The sequence below is a fragment of the Astatotilapia calliptera genome, chromosome 8, assembly GCF_900246225.1.
Source record: "Astatotilapia calliptera chromosome 8, fAstCal1.2, whole genome shotgun sequence".
NCBI classification, from domain to species: Eukaryota; Metazoa; Chordata; class Actinopteri; order Cichliformes; family Cichlidae; genus Astatotilapia; species Astatotilapia calliptera.
The window spans coordinates 4,120,937-4,138,032 of record NC_039309.1 but is presented as its reverse complement, the minus strand read 5'-3'; the positions used below and the strand labels follow the sequence as shown (position 1 = coordinate 4,138,032).

At 41.3% G+C, this 17,096-nt stretch overlaps 1 protein-coding gene across 1 annotated transcript in view; it reads right to left on the bottom strand.

Moving 5' to 3' along the window:
* Positions 1-17,096, bottom strand: part of LOC113028026 (corticotropin-releasing factor receptor 1-like) — a 96,949-nt gene that overhangs the window by 53,180 nt on the left and 26,673 nt on the right. The window lies entirely within an intron of this gene.

Genomic DNA, 17,096 nt, shown 5'->3' with positions numbered 1-17,096 from the left:
CCTAAGCACTGTCATTATTCTTTAAATTGAGACCCACGATTTAGCCGCAAATGACGTACGCTTCACGTCCATCCTGTTGTTTCAGACGCTGGAGCTGAGGACAGAACTGTACTCCTGAATTACAGTTTTATTACTATTTAAAACTTTAAAATAGGTAAAAACGGAGATGCAGCTTCTGGAAAATCACTTATTGAAATACGGATTCATGCAGAAAAAATAGACACAAACCACTCCCCGGGGGGTAAGTTGTAACGAGCAGATTCAAACTCGGTGGAAGACGGGCCAGCAGCAGCAGCAGCAGCAGCTGGGCTCTAGGGAGCTTCTCAGTTTATTGAGAAGGGTCTACCACGGTTAGCCAATCAGCGAATTCCACAGCCTGTTCTACTCTGGCAGATATTCAGAAAATAAAGTACTTTCCAGTTCCTTCCCTGTTTCCTGTCTCCTATGTGGATCTGTCTTTGATATGTGTCCTGCAGAGCCCTGCGGACTTGTGTATCCCAAGCCAATTAGCCCATCCTACAGTCACGAGAAAGGCACTGAAGGGTGCAGGTGCTCGCCGTCTCCCACTGCTCTCAGAGTCAAACGGGCTGCATGTGGAGAACTCCTGATGCAATGTCAGCACAGACATGTCAACAGTCTATGTGTTATGGTATAAAATATACGAAGCATCCATGTGGCCTAAAATAAAGTGACTATTAATAATATACAAAATAAAATAGCTTTCCTTTGGTCTAATGTTTGCAAAATTGAGGATTATGGAGTAAATAATAATGATACTATTCACACATATGTAAAATTAAATGGGTCAGAGATAACAAATTTAAAAAAAAAATACATAATGAGGATCATACTTTTCACTCAAAACGATTTCAGATTAAAATAGGTCAAAGGTCAAAGTGGATATAGTCATAAATACTCAAGAATTGCACACACACACACACACGGAGGTCGAGGATATTTAAGTGGTTGTTTTTTCTTTGCGGTGGGAATAAAAATCTGCAATAATATGACAAGCTCAGTAAATAATAATTTAGACAATTATCTCTGAAGCGATGTGTAAGAAAAACTGAAGAATTTAATGAGCGACCCATCTGCTCCCCAAGGTGTTCAGGCCAAAGGAGTGCGAAGGTGCAGGTGACAGCAGTCTGAGATCATTAAATAAAGTGAATAAAGTTTGATCTGTTTAAGTTTACAGGTTTAGCTGAAAGCACAAACTGTGCAGTCCTATCGGCTACGTGCCACTTCAGAAATGTTCGGTTTGTTTTATCGTGTTGCTGAATCATCTCTGCCTCCTGCTTAAATCCAGCTGCTCCTGGACACGAACAATTACACATCCACAACGAGATGTTTGGATTTAGAAACAGAGAGAGCCGCTGATTATGGACTAAGATGGTTGAGTCAACAGCAGCCAGACTTCTGTTTGTCATGGTCCTGCACCGGTCATCTGTTGTGCTTTAACATCTCTCTAAATCTCTCGAGCTGGATTCATCTGAGCTCCATCTGCAGGTGGAGTCCCGGTCTCTCACATTTGGCTCACTCTCCCCAAATAAACATCCTGACCAAGTCTCACTATCACCTCCTGAAACATTTCATGAACAGCTCAGCGTCCGATTCTGTCAGGACTGACTCTCCTTCCTTCTCTCTCAGAGTTATCCTCCCATGTTGCTCAGTCTGCACAATAAAGCCATTTGAAAGGAAATCACTCTCTTTTGGGTCTCACTTCAGGATCCGCTCACTGGTAACACCTTCAAAGGTGATATGGTTGCCCCAGGACAGGTCCTCGGGGGTAACTGTGACCGAGGACCTGTCCTGGGGCAACCATATCACCTCAGTTGTACGGAAGGCCCAACAGCGCCTCTACTACCTGAGGAGACTGCGGAGCGCACACATTCCCAGATCTCTGATGTTGAACTTCTACAACTGTGCCATCAGCAGCGTTCTGACGTATGGATTTCTAGTGTGGTTCCCCAGCTGCACCAAGGCCGATCAGCAAGCACTCCAGCGGGTGGTGAAAGAAGCTGGCAGAATTATTGGAACAAGTCTGCCAGAGATCAGTAATATCTTCCCCACTCGCTGTCTGAGGAGGGTGCACAGTATCCTGCGGGACCAACATCACCCTGTGCGCCACCTTTTCCATCTGCTGCCCTCAGGGAGAAGGTACAGGTCTATACAGGCCAGAACATCCAGACTGGCCAACAGCCTGTATCCACAGGCTGTGAGGCTCCTGAACTCTCTGGCCCCCTCTCACGGACAATAACCATATCCAACTTCTTAATAGCAATGAACTGGTCTGCATTGGTGCATCATATCTTTATTCTCTTCCCCCTCCTGCCCCCCCCCCCCCCTTTCTTAAATAGATAACTATCATATCTGATATCATATCTCACAGTACAATAATATTGAATGGGTTGCATTGTTGTATTTTGTCATGTTTCTCAGGTCTTTGTCTGAATTTCTACGAACATTATTGCTAAGGATTGTCTTATTGCATTGGAGTCACACTGGGTTAAATATGTACACTTGGGTTTTAAGGGGTATTTATTTATTATTTTCTTCTTTTTTTGGGGTTGTATGGAAGCCCCAAACGCAATTTCATTGTTCTTAACAATGACAATAAATAAATAAATACTAAATACTAAATACTAAATACTAAAAGGCATTGAAACTTTTAGGTTCTTGAACATGTTTCACTTTTTATTCAGAAGTTCTTCAGCTCAGGCCAATAAAGGCGGATTGAGAAGCTGCCTTTGACTCAACCACTCCAGACTAACATGACCGGGACGACTGAGAGCCCACACAGAGAGCCCGACTGTAATGACTGTCAGAGGTTCGGCTCGTCTACATTTCGATGTTGAACTGACACGAGCACACTGCACAGCTGAGTCTCATAGAAGAAAATGTGAGACAGTTATGAAAAAATGTTTGTTTGTGTTCAAGGACACCAGCTGTCACGTTTTTTGCAAAAGCACGACTCTGAAAGTAAAGTAGTTAAACAAGAAGCATGTTTTGTGTCTGCAGCAGATATATGGTGTCCAAACTCATCAGCCAGGACAAGATGGCATATGAACACATGAAAGCTGGTTTTAATGACAATTATTAATCCATCCGTCCAATTTCTTAACTGCTGCGGGGCTGAAGACTGCCCCAGCTGTCGTAGGGCAAAAGGTGGGGTCCACCCTGGACAGGACACCAACCAATTGCAGGGCTAACACTTTAGAAGCAGTTTCAGTTCAGTTTTATTTGTCATATGCAAGTTAGCACAGCGTCAACATTGCAATGAAATGTATTTGACGAGCAGAAGACAGTCACTCAGCAGTATAGTACAGTAAAAATAGTAAAAAAACCCCACAATATTTATAAAACACAGCAAAAAATATAGTAAAAAATGTTAACAGACTAAGTATAAATACATGTGCACACTTGTATAAACAGAAAAAGAAATCTTAAATGAGATAAAGTGTCAGGAGTGAGCAGCAGTACAAACTGAACAGCACAAAGTTTGAGTGTCAGTTAGTGCAGGACTGCACGGAGTAAGGGTTGTTATTTCTATTTAAATACTAATAAAAATGACGTGACCAGTGCAGAGCGTAGTATGTATCTGTGAAACTGTAGGACAGCGTCTGCGTGCATCCTGTGGAGCGTAGTGTGTGTGTTTAAATATTGTGGTTGAGGTGTCGTACGGCTAGGTGGTAAAAACACAGACTCCTGTAACGTCTGCCAGATGGTAACAAGGAGAACAGCTGGTGTGCTGGGTGGCTGTGGTCCTTGATGATGCTGTGTGCTTTTGGGTACCCAGAAAGAACACAAAATACACAATAACATGTTAAAAAATAATAACAATGAAGTGTAAACATGTTCGATGTGCAAGACTTGAACGCGTTTCTCTGGAGTGAGCATCAAACTGATGCCAGAATCCAAATTCAGACGTTTTCACCCCTTTAAAGGGGGAATGTGTTGATTTTGCACAGACACAAGTCAGTGTGAGATAAATAAAAGTGTTCAGGGACACAAACAAAGGGGAAATAAGGGCAGCGTGGTGGTGTAGTGGGTAGCACTGCTGCCTCACAGCATGAAGATGCTGGGTGTGAATCCCTCTTGCTCTATGACTGCTGGGGTAAAGCCCCAGACCCCCATAATCCTGAAGTGGATGTAACTGGATGAATGGAAGTAAAACAGAAACAAAATAAGTGCATCAGATTAATTTAGAGTATCTGTCACAGATGAAGGAAACAATTCAGAAATGAGAAACACAAAGACTGTCACTCAGTCTTGGTCACTTGAGGGTAAAAATCAAAAGCGAGTCCCAAATAATGATTTCTCCACATTGCTGGATAATACAAAGTGGAGGGGGTGTTGATATGGAGGCACTGACAAATGATGAGTAAAATTACATTTTTCCACTCAGGCCCGCCGTGTCACAGCACAGGACACGGTAAATCTGGAACAAATTTCACATTTGTCATTTCACATTTATTATCTCTAAAGATGACGGAAATTAAATCCGTCAAGTGGGACATCGTGGAACTGAAAGACCTCAAACGAGGCCATTTCAAGTTGAAGGGAGACTCTTTTTAGAGTGGGTGTTTGACATGCGGGGCTACCTGCAGGGGAGCTGCAGGAGCTTGCTGCGAGTGTGTGAATCAAACGTTGAAATGTACGCTTGTGGTTCAGTTAATTTGATGATTATCATGGTTGAAATGAAGTTAGATATGCCGCCTGCCACGTAATCACGTTAGGGCGCTGTTAGGGACCGCAGCTCAATCTTCAGGTCAGACTTTCCGTCGGGCGATAATTGGCAGTGAAGTCACGTATGCACGTGTCACTTCTCCCATTTCAAAACATTTTCCAGACTTTTATGGACAGGTCTGACCCCGATCTCGGAGCGGGTCGCTTCCAAGGGTCATTGGACACCTTTTTCAGTGACAGTGGACTTTTTGTTGTTCAGACTGAATGTCAGAAAGCTGTCAACATCCATAAACAATGGAACTTTTCTTCTTTCCTCTAAATCTTTCCACTAAAATCACACACAAATGCTTGAAAAAGCATCGATGTCAAAAACACAGAGCAGAGATCCAGTCAGGTGATCAAAGGTGAAGGAGGACTAGTAGACACCCAAAGGCAGACATTAACGGAAATCATTAACGGCGTAAAAGATGGACGTAGCCCCCGTGGCATAATTTTTTGGTTGGTGAGCTCCCGTTACAAAGCCCAGAGGCAAATACTTTTATTGGACGCTGCATGCTCATTGGACATGGAGGTCTCCTTCGTTTCAGACTAATAATGACGATAAGTTCCCAAATGGACTTCATGACTTATTCAATATGACCTGAAACTAGTGACTGAGCCTATGAAGGCATCAAGACAGTGTTTACAGAGGTCAGGACCCCTGTAAATACACAGGTCCCTCGTAACATCTGCACACCAGGCGATTCTTGTACAACTCAGCTTTTTGTTCAGGTTTAAAGTTAGCAGGGTGACCCGTCAAGCCTTCAGCTCCATTAACACCTCTGCAGATTACGGAGCGGGTTAGTTTGAAGTGTTATGACTGGTCACTTATGTTAGACTGGTGCAAAGCAACATGCGGCATCCATGCACACTGTTAGGTTAGTTTAAGGGGTTGAATTTAAGCTGATGATGCTTTTTAGCTTCACATGCCAAATTCCACCTTTATTCTCGCTTTAGGCTGAAAAGCAGCCACGATAGCATCATCATATAACATCTGCTTATACACAGCAGGATACAGCTGGCCAAGTTTATTTTTCTTATCTTATTCAGATATTCTGTGCTGTCATATATTATATTTTATTGAACTATCCTATTTAATTGAAGCTCCAGAGGAGCTTTTGTGATAAAGTACATCTTATTTAATCTTTCTTACTGGAACTTATGAAACAAATCACATCGTATTTATTTAATATTTAGTTATTTGAGCTCATTCATTTTCCTTTGCTCTGCTACACTAGATTTTACTACTAAAATACTAAATCCCACTTTTAGCAGAGCAGGGATAAAGAAAACTACAGGTAGGCACACCTCTCAATTTGACCCTCACCCATGTGATTACAAGCCACTAACCTGCTTTCACAGCAAGCCTCAAGTGGCCATTAGAGGAACTGCAGTCTTAAGCACATAAGCATAAGCTTTATTTTTCACCCCCTCTATCAGCTCCATCCTCAAGATAAGCTAAAAAGATGAAAGATGAAGGCAAACAGAAATAACAAACATCAAACGCGTTCCCGTCAGTGTGCATGCGGACACCTGAGATGGAGGCTGATAATCCTAAATGCATGTTTTAATAATCATAAATGTCCAGGGAGGGGAAGAGATAAAATCGGATTGGGTTGCCTGAGGGCAACAATGTGCAATGACCTGGTTAAAAATAGGATGTTGACAGTGTAAAGGGACTGTCATCCCCAATCAAGATTACCTAGCTTGTGATATTCCCTAAACCCCAAATGCAATATCCTAGAGAGCTTTAAAATCTGTCTGTGGACGATTACGTCAATGTCAAAAGTTAAGACCGACAAAGTTGCCTAATGGACTGACCATGCACATAATTCATAGTTTTTAAAATTTTAAGTAAGCCTTTACTGAGATGTGGACACATAAACAACAGGTTATCAGTGTTTTCATTCCTGTAAAAATCAGTTTTTTTGCTTTTTTTGCACGTTTTCACTGCACAGCCAAACAAAATCTTCTCATTGAAGACACATTTTCTTTTATAACAAAGCTTCTTTACATGGCACTGCATGAGTGCACAACTTTCCTCCGGGGCACTTGGTCACACATAATCTGAATTTATTAAAGTCAAAGCAATAAAGTCACTTTGTGAAAAAAAACAATGCACATTAACAAAAACAAAGATTTACAAAGCAAGTGTGTAAAAGCAGAAAGAAAACCCGACCGCACTGAGACATCACCTTCATGCAGAGCCAAGAGATTAAAGGTAGAAATGGTGGAGCTTTCAAATTAAGCAGCATGACCTTGAAATGAATTCTTTCTGGCACTGGACCACACAGTGATTTATGACTGTTAAACCTCAGTAACACAGGAGGCATTTCTTATGTAATAAGGGAATTAAGTAGCCCGGGATAATTTCTTGGCATCGCTCGACAAGTTGCATGAGAAGAGGTGAGGGGAGCTTTACTACGGAGGCACATTATGGTGGATTTAATGCCCGGCACTGTTAATATGGTACGTTTATAGGAAAATTTGTGTTGTTTCAGTGTGCAAGTGCGAGAAGCTGAAATACACAACTGGCAAATATTTCCCCGTCACACAGAATGAATAAACTCTTTGATTTGTTTTTGAATGTTTCTCTGACACATGCGAGAAGAAGGAGACAGTTAATGCCTCGAAACCTGGAATAGTTTTGGTTTACGAATATTAAAAATAAGAAAAAGGACCAAATTTGGATTTTTGTGAAATAAACAGCAGCACAGCACTGTTTACTTCACCCCTGATGACATCATGCTGACCTTTTTGTTTTTAACTTGTAGAAAGAAATTATGTTTGCAGACCTTCTCTTGGATTTTGAAGTGCATAAAGTTCAATATATGTATATAGACACCTTCTCTGCAGCTGCTCCTCCATTCACAATATTTGCATTGATTGCCCTTTCCTGACAAAACCCTCTCATAGATTTGTGTCTCCTCGCAGTCTCATACTGAGGCTGCATGTTAAGCAAATGTGCACGAGCCACTGGCTCATTATGTGCGTATGTTATAGAGACATTTTTTAAAATGATGCTATTATGGTGGTGTTTTTGTGTGCGTGTTGGTAATAATAATACATTAAACTTGAATTATATATACAATAGAGGGAGGTTTGTTTTCGCTCTTTGTAAGCAAGAACTGGAGTTGAGGACTGATTTAAGAATGTATGTCTGAATTTTTGTGCACATCTGGCACTTTTTATGTTTGCTGTGTTATGTGGATGAATAAAGTAGGTAAAAAAGGTTATGATGGATGTGTTTGTGATATCTGCACAGAACTAAATTAGCTGCTTGGCTCTTTTTAGATAAAACTAACATCGGATCAAAGGCTGAACTGGGAAACGTACAATCTAAGAATGAGTGAACTTGCTGTTTTTCTACACTCGTTGTATCCACATCATAGCTAGCGTGTGGATTTCAGTGCTGTGATGAGTTTGTGGTTTGAGTCCTTCATGAAACTGTGATGGTATAAAACTGAGAGCATGTGGTGCAGAAGTATCACCTGCAGAGAAAAGCTTTTTGAAATCATATTTTGGGGCAAAGCCACCAAAAATCTGAAGCAATAAAAAATAATCATACTACATGGTGACTATCAAAATAAAAGTTGTAGTTCTTTCCCAATTAATTTAAATGAGGGCTTGATTTTGTAAGGTGGTGGTGCCAAGATGGTTGCTCCAGTGTGCTCACCGCTGTTCTTCTCCTGTTTGCAGCCAAACATTTATTAAATTGTTTTTTCCTGACTGAAGCTTCCAAATGCAATTTGAGGGCCTCACATCCATTCTTCCTTTTCTTTCTGCTCTCCTGACTTTATTTCAGTTCCTCAGTCGCTGTCACAGGAGCAGCTGACTCAGCAGAAAATGCATCTTTTACTGCACCTGCAAACTTCTTCCAAACCTAATCAAGGAGCTGAGCTACGTACCCAAATCTAGGCACTGAAAAAAGAAGGAAATCAATCAGAGCAAAGTGCAAAACACACAGGACACAAATGGATATGAACTACGTCTGTGAGTGTGACTTTTACCATCCGCCGTCTCTCTGATCTCCTAACACAGGCTCTGCAGTTACTACTGAATCAAAGCACTGACACAAAAAGACACCTTGGACATAACGGGGAGGCGCAGGTGGCATTTTATTATGTGACAGGAAGACAAAGTTTTGGATCGCCACACCTCCCTCTCCCGAGACCACCTCCAGTTTCTGGGAGGACACTGTGGTGTTCCCAAGCCACCCCAGAGACATAATCTCTCCAGCAGGTCCAGATCCAGCCCCAGTGTCTCCTTCTGGTCAGACATGCCTCACCTGGGAGGCGTCCAGGAAGCGTCTTGATTAGACGTCTAAACCACCTCAGCTGGCTCCTTTCTATGTGGAGGAGCAGCGGCTCTACTCTGAGCTCCCCCTGAATGACTGAGCTCCTTATCCTAACTCTAAGGATGAGCTTTTTTGCTTTTATCTGCAGGAAACGAACCAAAATAGTAAATAAAAGAAGCCAAACATTAAGCCGGGAGGGGAGTTTGCAAGTTGTTTTCACATTGTCACTTATTGATCATTCCCACTTTAATGTTTATCTTAAAAGGCTTATTGAAACACACACAGCATGTCAGGCACTACATCACAGAGGGATTACTGGTGATGTATCTGATATACTGCTAAACTACTATAAAAATAGACCACATCTATATACACACACACTACTATTATATGACAAAGAAGTATTTCTATGCATCTGTGTCATTATTTCCGACATAGTTTGCTGTCAGTGTGCATGAGCGAGTTCAAAAGCCGAAGCAAATGAAGGAGGATTTAACGCCCACGCTACACAGAGGCAGCAGTATTGTTGTTGGTTGTTTCCAGCAGACGCACTAAGCCTGTTTCCTTATGGGCTCAGATATGTGAGAGGAAAATGTTTCACTCCTCAAAGCTGCTAACTGGGCTGTGACCGCAGTGAGAAAACACACATGCCAGAACCTCTAAAGCTCAATAATTAACACATTTCAGCTCTTTCATTTGGCCTCACTTCAGCTTTAAGGCAAAAATGAGAATTTGTGTTTGGTATCGGAGACAAAAATCAAAACCTGAGCCATGTGATTTTCTTAAATGCTCGTGAAAACAGCACCGAGAGAGATAATAATGTTTTCTGGGTTCACAAAATGCTGCAGAATTTTACATTAAAAGTCAAACTGAAACAGGAAAGGTTTCCTCGTCGCTTCAAGCGCTGAAGCCTGACTGAGCGATGCTTCACGTCAGGTGACTCCTGTAAGTCATTACCTATTTCCTAATTGGAGATTCACTTTAAAATGGACAAGCGTCCGGTAAACTCACAGCAGAAGTCCGCAACCCAAAATCCATATTAGCCCAACAGGAAGGAATTGGCTGCGTTTTTATTTATGGATTCATTGATCTCACTGACATCCCTCGCCTGCTACGGAGCGTAGTGAAAGCACAAAGGTCACAGTGTCACTGGGAGCCTAATGAGCTCGAGCTTTATTGGTGTATTTTTTCACTTTGACAGATTGAGGCTGGCTGTTTCCTCCTGTTTACAGTCTCTGTGCTAAGCCGGGGCTAATTATACCCTGATTTCAGCCTCGCGCTCAACAAACAGAGGTGAGATTCATACCGAGCTTTCATCTAATTCTTCAGAACGCGAATGAGTGGATTTCCCAAAATGTTAAACTACTGTTACAACACAGGGATTGTTTCCACAAAGAAAATGTACTTGTGTGGTAACGTCAAGACGGAGCCCAGTTTTTGTGGCTCCTTGGACAGATCTTTTTCTCACTTCATTAAATTTGCAGTCTGCCACACACATACTGTGCAGTCAGCGCGTTCATTTGAACTAGAACTAGACTAACAGCAGAAATAATGACTGAAAATAACCGAAACAGTAGTTTGCTTTTAAAATACAGTTGTTGTCAATGTGTTCAACACTGTGAGTGTGTGAGGAGACCTTGATACATGATGAGGTTGTCTTCTTTGCACCGTAAAACTTATAACTGGGGCTTAAAGACGTTTTTTTAAACATGTAGCCAAGAGAAAGAAAAAAAAACTCCAACATTCGTGTCCATGATGCTGATGTATTATATGAAAAATGATGCTGGAGAGGAGGTTAAAGGTTGTTTTGTGTTAAGTAAGGGTTTTGCAAAATAGCGAACTACTACTTTGTAAACTTAAGTAAAAGTTATAACCTTTGTTATTAAGTAGAAAAGTATTAGCTTCTTGGGAAGCAAGGCAGCAGCCACCCTCTAAAGTTTGAGGGGCTCGGTGCTACAGAAGGTAGCAGGTCATTTTCAAATGCAACGTTTCTAACAGCTCAACAGAAACCACCAAACACAGAACCTGGCTCGTTGCCATTCTGGCACAGGATCTGTAAAGTTGATTTATTTTCCAGGGAGAAAAAAATGTAAATGTGTGAACTTCACTTCACTCTCAGACATGGAGAAATGTGACAGGAAGAGAAGAGATCGTGTTCAAAGGTAAGGACGGCTCAGCAAGTGACATTTCATAAACACTGTAATAAATCCAACAGCTATGTTACAAAATCAGTACTATGGTAATGTTCACAGCAATGCACTATGTTGGCTGGGCAGGCTGCTTGCTGAAGATCGGTTCAAGGGCAGCAAAGCAGATGATGCTCTTTATGTGTCACTTTTTTAGCTTTCAACTAGTTCAGCATTGGACAGCAGCCATGAGAGCTCATGTATCATCTGCTTGTATAGGCAAGACACAGATACCTTTCATTAAGTGCTTAAGTAGCAGAATTTCACTTAGCAGAGTGCAGACATATTGGACGATCAAATTCAGTGCTCCAAAAGACATGAGCAGTAAAAAAAAATGGTCCAGAGGTACAGCTTAATGCATGAATGTGACAAAGTGGCGCATTCATATGGTACAAAATTACACAACATTAGTTGCCTCAAGGCGTTTTATATTTTAAGGTAAAGACCCTACAATAAGAGAGAAAACCCCAATGATCAGGCAAACCAAAATGAATAAGAAATTGGCGATAGTGGGAAGTAAAATCTCCCTTTTAACAGGAAGGATGAGAATGGAGTAATGGAGCATAGCCTTGTGATGGGCAGCATGTGGTATCCGTGCTCACTGTCCTCACAAGGGATTGAATTTAAGCAGATGATGCTCTTTAGCTTCACTTGCCAAATTTCACCTTTATGCTAGCTTTGTACTGGCCACGGGTTGGAAAGCAGCCACTGCAGATCACGTAACATCTGCTTATATATTGTAGGATGCAGTTAGCCAAATCCAGAACGAGCAGTAAATGTCAGGTAAGCTGATCAGAGCTTGTCAAAAAGAGGAAAACAAAAATCAATCTGGTAGTTAGTCTCATTGTTCCCTCTGTGCTGCTACACTGGATCATGGGATTCCTTCACCTGCCAAATCTTGCTTTAACCTTACACACTTACAACTCCTTAAATGTTGCCCCTGATAAACACCCCCACATTATAGTAAAACCCAAATAAAGCAAACAGTAAATTTAATAAAAACTAAACTGAATTGCTCCCTTCAAACTCAATTAAAAATAACATTAAAAAACAAAAACTAGTGAAAAACACTAAAGATAATATGAGACCCTTGTTGTTCCTCTCATTTCTTTTACAGCGGTCACATTACTGAGACTGCTGCAGCACCACTTTATTAACATTCTCCTGCAGTCTTCAAAGGGTTGGGAGCCATCGACAGAATCGTAAAATGCCTTTTGCACGGGTCACGAGCTCAAGGTCCTGAAATAACTGCTGACTTCACACAGAGGCCTCAGCCAAACTGGAGATTTGCCAGCAGTTATAATAACAGCGGACAGGTCCGTCTCTGGAGCATCTTAGAAAGCTCACAGTCGATTTGAGCGCTTGAAGAGATGTAAAGTGCATCGTACATATCAGCTCTGTGTTTTCTCACTGACCTCCTATTGTTGTTTGAATGGGAGTTAAAAACAGTGATATGGGTTGAGCCAGGTGATAAATCCTCCCAGTGGAAACAGGAGCTTTAGGTATCCCTCCACGCCCGGGGGCCAAATGATCCTCTTTTCATCTTATTTCCATACACCGCAGGCCAAACAAACACGCAGCTCGGTAACAAACACCCAGAGCGTGCCCTCTCTGCGGGTGAAAACGCATAACAGAGCAGAAATGTTGGCGTAATTGCACACCACTACACAGGCAAATATGCTGACCCAAATTTAGTCACACTGGCTTAGCAGATCAATGGCTGCAGCTAAGAAGCATCTTCCTCCTCTGTGCATTTGGAGAAGGGGTCTAATTAAAGCGAGCATCAGCAGGGTAGAAAAGAACATATTATTTGCATTAATTGAGAGCAAACTACTGTGTTTTCTGTGCTGCTGTAGAGCAAAACAAACTGCAAAAATCTCAGAAGTAACATGATGCCCGTGCTGGTGTGCACGCAGCTCAGAGCCTCTGCGGCTACAGTAAGATATTACCATGTTATTATTCATATTAAATCTTTGTTTAATCAGGTAGTCTGAGATCACATTTTCAGAGTGCAGAGAAGACGAAAGCATAATAATCAGACAAAGAAACCATCATCAAACACCATTAATGCGAGGTCGTAATAATAAAAACAGTGAAGAGTGGCATAGAAAACATCAAATAAAAAAGGGAAAAACAAGGTGTGAAGGACTCTACTTTGCAGGGAAAGAACAGCTCTGCCAAGGTTTTTACGTACATAAGCAGCATCCAAGGTTAAGCAGACACTTGATGTGAGGTATATTGGAAACTGAAAGCTAAAAATTTAGAAATGAATAGCTTAAGATCTTTTTATCAAGCTGTTAGTGTTAAATCAGAAAGTGCTGCGACGTGCAGCAGAAAGGTTTTATACTTGAAAAAGAACAAACAACCTTTGATTATGTGCAAGACTTTAAAAACTTTTGTTTTTCAGCCTAATGTTGAATATGAATCACAAATAACAGTTTGCTTTATATGACTCAGTACTGTGGAGATACCGTGATTTTAATGGGGGAGCTGTCGCTGGCATCGTGTACTTGGTCTTGCCTACCTTTAAAACAAGTCTGTGATTACGAAGAGATAATTAGAGGTCAGACTGAAGAAGAGTCAAAGCCTGTGTATAAATGTGTTGTTCACAAAAATGGACTTTAAGGAATGAACAGGGAGAATGATGGTGCTTTAGTTTTGTTTAAAAACAAAAAGGGGCCGAGCATAGAACCCTGTGGCACCCCACTGCTGAGTGCGCTTCGCTCAGCTGTTGTGTTAATATTTAGGTTTCCTTCAAAAAAACAAATTACAGAGAAGGTATTTTTTTTAAATTACTGAAGAATTGTAATAAGGTGATATAGAACTATTTCCTGCTGCCATTGTTTGGAATGACAACACAACACATAGGGAAATAGGGAAGATATACATGGAATCTAAATATCACTCTATTACTGTAGCACCTTGAGGTGACTGATATTTAGTGTTATATAAATAAAATATCCTAGAATTTTTAGGTACTTTACAGTTTATAACCCTTTAAATATCTAACAATTTGAATACATGTACAATATTCCTAAAAAAGTATATATTTCTTTGAAAACCAAAAAATTAAATACTTTATTCGACTGAAATTTATCATTTAACATTTAGAATAATTGTACTAAAAATGAATGAATGCTACCCATATTCTACATTCACATGCATAAAAATAAATAAACTCAAAATTGTGTCAAGTATCACTAAATGGGCATTATCAGGGCAAAAAATAAAAGCCTGCACTTTGCACTCATTTTTACTGCACTGCAAACTGTTATGATTCAGTGTTTGTGATTTATGCGTGACTCCTCCCACCAGAGGATGGCTGTAGGTTTTCCCTTTTCTCTCTCTCAGGGGTGGACACCTGGGTGTGCCTGCTGAGTCGTTGGGTGGAGTTTGTTCCTGTCCTGGGATTGGATAGTTGGTTGATCACCCCCAGTACTTAACCTCCAGCAGACAGCCACCTCGCCCTCTCCTTGATTCCTCCACCACCAACAAAGTGCCAGCTCATTGGCCATGTTTTTGAGCTTTTTCTGTGTAAAACCTGAGCTGTAGTGTTTTGGACTGTGTGAGCTGTCAGTTACTGAGATACCCTGTGTGAGTTAAGAGCGCCTTTGTATATAGTTGTTTAAACATTGCTTGTAATTTTGGTATTCACTGTATATAGTGAGCAGCAGATTGAGAAGCCCTTTTTTTGTTGACCCTTTTTCTCATGTTTTTGGAGCATAGGTTAGAAAATTGTCTTTTATTTGCTTTTGTTTTAATAGGGAAGCTTAGGGAACATTAGAAACCTTTTTGTTTGTTGTTTTGGGCACAGCTCATGTCCGAAGTCAAATAAATTGCTAGTGGGGAGTTGCACCTTCATGTTTCTCTCTCATGTGAAACCCTGACAGGACAACTCTGTGAAGGTATCATTTTTACATTAAATAAAGGAATGATTGTTTTGGGTGTGGGAATAGCTCAGCAGGCAACCTGTATGCTGAAAGGTACAGGGAGGACCCCAAAACAAAAATAGACACTTAGGTGTTAAAAGCCATTTGCAAACTATGCATCATAATTACAACCTCTCACGCACAACCATGTGTTGGAGTAAAAGGTGGAGGATGTGACCATGTTTAGTCACTAGTTATATTTACTCATATATTCCCAGTTTGCACACACAGTACAAGAGTGTGTAACAAGCTTGTTATTCATAAACTTCCTCACAGTATTGCAGAAAATAAATCACCACAAATAATTAGATTTATTTTAAAAAATCTATTCCTGCTTTACTTAAATGTTCTTTCACTTACATCATTTTAAGGGTCGAATTGTTACAATGAAAAAAGTCACAAGACGAAGATGAATTCATTACCAAAAGTGATTTTTCTGCTTATAAAACAGCTAAAAGCTATGCCTGCTTACACATTATTGCATATGTCACACAGTAATAACACACAAACCTATTTCCATACTTATATAAGGCCAAACGATGTTTTTACTTCAGGCAGAGCGTTTTTACAGTGAGGTTTTTGTGGTTTTTGTACTTTTAAATGGATCATAATACACCCTCCTCCTCTAGTAAAAGAGGAACTAATCCTGAGTCTCTCCACCAAAACAAATCTCTCCCCAAACAACTCATAAATCCAGAAGTGAGACCATTTCCGAAACAAACACACAGCAGCTACATCGATTAAACTTTCCACAATCTCCCAACACGCCTACTCTGAAATAATCCACACAGTATTCAGGTGAGCAGCTGTACCTGAAAACACGCTGGAAAAAGTCTGCCGCCACCTCATTTTTATCATAAATAAAACACATTCGAGTCGGCCAAAATGGAAAATTACAGACTGCCTGTTATTGAAGGTAACCGATGCCAGTTTTCACGCTGGCTGTGTATCCTGGCTCAGAGGAACGAATCACCTCGAGGGTTTTCAGAGGACTGCACAGGCTGCTTTGAAACAAGCTCTGCAGAGAGAAGAATAATTTACTTTCCATGTCTTAGTGCGTGTAAGACCACTTGAGAGTAAAGAAAACATGTATGCACATCACGTCCGTTTTGTCTTTTCTATCTTTGATGTCACCCCCTCCACAGACACACGTATGCATTCATAAATTCAAATTTAATGAACGCCCCGCCCAGCTCGAGCCCATTCAACAAAAAGATGTTTTTCTTGTGAGTGAGCAGGAGGATGAGTCGGGGCAGAGGGCTTTGCCACCCGACTGCCACCAACTGCCAGCGCTGCTCTAAATAACATCTCCGCCTCCTCCTCTCCCTCCGCCTTCCTTTTCCTCTTCATTTTTCTTAACTGACAAAACCCGACATCTTATAGCAAGACAGCCAAATGAGCATCCACATAAAGCCACACAAGCTGCTCCTCACATACATATTAAAATCCACCGGCCTCCCTCTGGGGACCATTAGGGGAAAGTCAAGCTCGGCTACAAATGTTGAAGGGGTTTCCGGGTGGGGCAAGACGGGCTACAACAAAGATAGTTATTCTAAGCCGAGAGGAGGGCACGCAGCGCCCACGGCACCTGTCAAACTCAGCGGCTGAGCGGGCTGGACAACACCCCCGCCGGACGTCTGCCATCCCCTCCGTGCATATGTTTGACAACATGCTGTAATCATCTGAGAGAACATCAGAGATAGTGAAGGGCTTGTAATGATTAGAACGTGCTGATCACTCCACATAGCTGCCGAGTCTCAGCAGGAAGGTTAACCAAAGTGCATTCAGCTCTTTTTGATCTTCAGACGTGACCCCCCCATCTGCTCCCACTCATTACATTTAATTTTACATCTTTTCATCTTCTTCTTCCACGTAGAAATGAGGCTAGATTATTTCAACAGGTCACACTAAACGAGATGGGGTTAAGTGTGTTGAAATGTTATAGTAGTCCAGACAGCA